This window comes from Echinops telfairi, unplaced genomic scaffold (genome assembly GCF_000313985.2).
Source record: "Echinops telfairi isolate 266 unplaced genomic scaffold, ASM31398v2 ScPeMD7_7469;HRSCAF=8507_1, whole genome shotgun sequence".
Classification (NCBI taxonomy): Eukaryota; Metazoa; Chordata; class Mammalia; order Afrosoricida; family Tenrecidae; genus Echinops; species Echinops telfairi.
In genome coordinates this window covers 78,878,598-78,883,010 of record NW_022111373.1, presented here as the reverse complement: position 1 = coordinate 78,883,010, position 4,413 = coordinate 78,878,598, and positions in this window count along the sequence as shown.

Sequence of the window (4,413 nt, the reverse complement as noted above, 5' to 3'; positions counted from 1 at the left end):
GAGGGTGGGGGGAGGGGTGTTATTAGAAAAGCCAACAGGTTACAAAATGGTAAGGGCCAGCTCTTTTGTCCATAGCACATCTTCTCAGCCACACTGCCAAGAACATCTCTCTGGTTGTTGGCCTTTCGGTCACGTAGACCTTTGGCCTCTGCCTCCATGGGCCAGGAAGCCTGTGCACCACTCTACCTCATGGTTTTGTTACGGCTCCTCTGTATTGCCTGATGGTCTCAGTACTGTGGTGGCTCATGCCTTTGCTGCCTCTAACGCCTCAGGCAGGGATCTCCCGGGCTCAGCTGGTGGCTTTTCTTTCTTCCTAGTGGTGCAGTTCCTGTTCCCGCTTCTGGACTGGCTCTCTTATACCCAGGGGAATGGCACAACTGACCCATCCCTTCTATTTGGCAACACCCATCTGCATGATCCCACCCCAATCATTTGTTGGAAGGTACGAAGAGATGAAGAGAAAGGCTGTATTTCAGCAATTTCACTGGCCCAAACCGAGATGATAACTCTTTATGGGAGCAGGCGGTCTCATCCTTTTCTCACAGAGCAGCTAGTGGGTTTGAACCAGGCTCCTCTAGGCTCTGTGAGAGACACACTACGTGCTTGTGCTCAAGCAGCTGTAGCTATCCAAATGCTGCCAACATGCAGATGTCATCTTTGAGAGGACCACAGAACAGTGTCAGGTATCACCTTCATAATGAATATGTAAAACCCCTCTGATCTGAGCAAACACTGGGCATATACTCCTGGCCAAGAGGTAGTCCCGGTTCTACCACCATACTCAGTTTAAAGTCTTATTTAGAGCATAAGTGTCTTGTCAGGTTCTTTGAAAGAACTGATCTAGAAAATTTGCTCTGTTTAAAGCATAAACCACTTGAGATTTGGTTCACTCTTGTCCTTAAACTGTTTCAGTCTTTCTGGATATTTTAAGGCATTTTAAGTGTATGTAGGAGCTAATAAGAAGTTTTATTAACAACCTATGGTATTCACATGACACAACGTTGTTTGCTGAAAGTGAGGAGGAATTGAAGCACTTGCTGATGAAGATCAAGGGTTGCAGCCTTTAGTATGGGCTACAAGTCAATGGAAGGAAGACCAAAATCCCACAACTGGACCAATAGGTAACACCATCATCAATGGAGAAAAGTTGAAGTTGTCAAGGACTTCGTCTTGCTTGGATCCACAAGCAATGCTCATGAAAACAACAGTCAAGAGACTCAAAGATGCGTTGCATTACAAGACCTCTTCAGAGTATTGAAGAACAAGGATGTTACTTTGAAGACTGAGGTGCACCTGACCCAAGCCATGGTATTCTCCATGCATGGGAAAGTTGGACATCGAATAAAGAAGACTATAGAAAAATAGATGCATTTGAATTGTGGTGCTAGAGAAGAATATTGGAAGTACCATGGACTGCTAAAAGGATAAACTGATCTGTATTGGAAGTAAGGCCAGAGTGCTCCTTAGAAGCAAGGATGGTGTGATAGTTAGGGGTTTTTTTTTGGCCAACAGGGCACCTGTAAGAAGATATGGGTGGAGTTTAGCCTGTTAGTAAGGTTGCAACTTGGTGACCTCCTTTGGAGATGCGACGGAGATAAATGACTCCCTGGAGGCTGTTCCCTCTCTCTTTTTCCTGGTGGGCATGGTGCTTGGACCAGCATGCTGCCTGAGCTAGCGGACCTGCCTCACCACGTGTGCTGAGACAAACCATAGACCACCTTGCTGTGTCTGGTGCCTTCGAGTACACTCTGCTCATGCCACACCTCTCCCCAGCCACTTCGCATTGCTACAGCAGTGAGACTCTACTACAACCTACTTTGCTATGGTGTGCTAGCTACACCTCACTACTTCCTCGTCCTTGGCCTTGTGAGTTGGAAGGAACTACAGTATATTTATTAATTGTCCAAGTGAGTTAGACTGAGCTCTCTGTACTGCTGTGTGGGCTAATTTGCTGTTATATTCCTTTTTGCTATATAAACTTATCCATAGATATATGGGGTACCCCAAGAAGCCGGGTTTTTCCCCCCAAAACTATGTATTTACATTTTTTTACAAAACAACCTTATCACCTCCAAAGTACTCTCCATTGCACTGAATACATTTGTCAATCTTTGATTCCATTTTTGGAAACAGTTTTCAAACTCATCTGTTTGGATGGCTGACAGCACCACCCTGATTTTTTTCTTCACCTCACCTACATTGTCAAAGCGCTGTCCTTTCATGTCCCTCTGCATTCAAGGAAACAAAAAGAAGCTGCACAGAGGAATGAGGTGTGTGGGGCAAGAGAGGCATGCTGTTTTCAGCGCAAAACTGGCACACTGAGATGGCTGTATGAGCAGGTGCATTGCCATGGTGGCAAAAACCAGTTCCTTCTTGCCACAAATCAGGCCTTTTTTGTCATACACTTTTCAAAACCTCTAAATAGAACGCTTGATTAACAGTCTGACCTGCTGGAATGAACTCCAAATGTATTACAAGTCAACATTTTCATCTGTTTGGGAACTTGACAGGTATCCAGAATGAGGTTTGTCATTAATCAACATTTTCACCTTTTTTGAAATGAGAAAACGACTCGTCCTACACTTGAGTTTTTCCTGTAGCCCTGCCCTTGTAAGTTTTTTTTTTTACATATGCACACCTACGTTTATTGCAGCAATTTCGATAATAGCAAAACGATGGAAACGATAAATGCATCTGACTACAGAAGAATGGATAAGCAAAGTCTGGCACATTCACACAATGGAGTGTTATGCATCTTAAAAAAAACAAGGGCTATACAATGATGATGAGGCATCAAAAGTAAACCAGAGATGTGCATAAACCATAAACAAATGAATAGATTGGGGGTTCACAATTTGTTCTAGCCCCAATCCAAGAACAATTAGTTCTTTTTTTTAATCGTTTTATTAGGGGCTCATAGAACTCTTGTTACAATCCATCCATATATACATCAATTGTGTAAAGCGCATTTGTACATTCATTGACCTCATTATTCTCAAAACATTTGCTCTCCACTTAAGCCCCTGGCATCAGGTCCTCATTTTTTTTCCCTCCCTCCCTCCTCCCCCATAAACCCTTGATAATTTATAAATTATTATTTTGTCATATCTTGCCCTGTCCAACGTCTCCCTTCGCTCACTTTTCTGCTGTCCGTCCCCCAGGGAGGAGGTCACATGTAGATCCTTGTAATTGGTTCCCCCTTTCCAACCCACCCTCCCTGTCCTTGTAAGTTGTGTTCAACATCACAACAGTTTCTGTAGCATTTATCCTGAGCAGGAAACAAAATTTCATAGCCACACACTGTTTTCTTAAATCGACCATCACAAAAAATGAGATTTGAGTGAAGCTGCTTTTATGAAAAAATTCACTGTGACCAGAGAGGACCTTTCCAGGTGATACCACTGGGTGCACTAACTCAGAGTAAGTTGCTCCATGCTCGTCGCATGGGAAAAATGCATCCTATGAAAGCTCCACCCAACAGAGTTTTATTTTCTGTGTTTTTTGGGGGATATATATATATTCATAAGTGTCCCGGTTTTACTTCTCTAGAGAACCCTGCCTAACACCCATAGCAAGACTTTTTCTTACATACTTTAGTCATATTGTCAGGAGAGATCTGTCCCTGGAGAAGGACATCATGCTTGATAAAGTGAAAGGGCAGTGCAAAAAGAGGAAGGCTCTTGACGAGATGGATTGACACAGTGGCTACATCAGTGGGCTCAGGCATGGGAACAATTGTGCGGATGGTGCAGGACTGGGCATTGTTTCATTCTATGGTGCATAGGGTTGCTATGGGATGGAGCCAAGGCAGTGGCACCTAACAACAACAACAACAAGAGTCCTGGTGACATAGTGGTAATGTATTGGGCTGCTAATTGTAAGGTTGACAATTCATAACCACCAACTGCTCTATGAGAGAAAGATGAGGCTCTCTATTCCCATAAAGAGTGACAGTCTTGACAGCCCACAGGGCCTGTTCTTTAGAGTTGCCAGGAGTCAGAATGGTTTTGATCGCAGGGAGTTTGATTTTGCTGGTTTGCTTTCAAGTATGTGATGGTGTTTGCACAAATACATACACATACACCTACACATACGCATACATGTACACGTGCACGTACACATACACATACATGTGTGTCAGTCCAAATTAGATTTATGCAAATGTTTGTTCTGTTTGTATAAAGGAAGTATCTTCCCTCAGTATTCCAAGTGTCCCTCCACGGTTAGGTGCCTGTGCCCCTATATACTTTGCCACATTCACACACTCCGCGGATCTCTGGCCCTACACTCTGTGGAGCTGCCACAGGGGACGAGAATGCCTTTGCCAGAGCCTGATCCAGAAGTTTCCAGGATGAATACACAACTTTGGGGGCCTGGTGCCAAGTGGAAATGTGTGTGTGTGGGTCCTGTGTT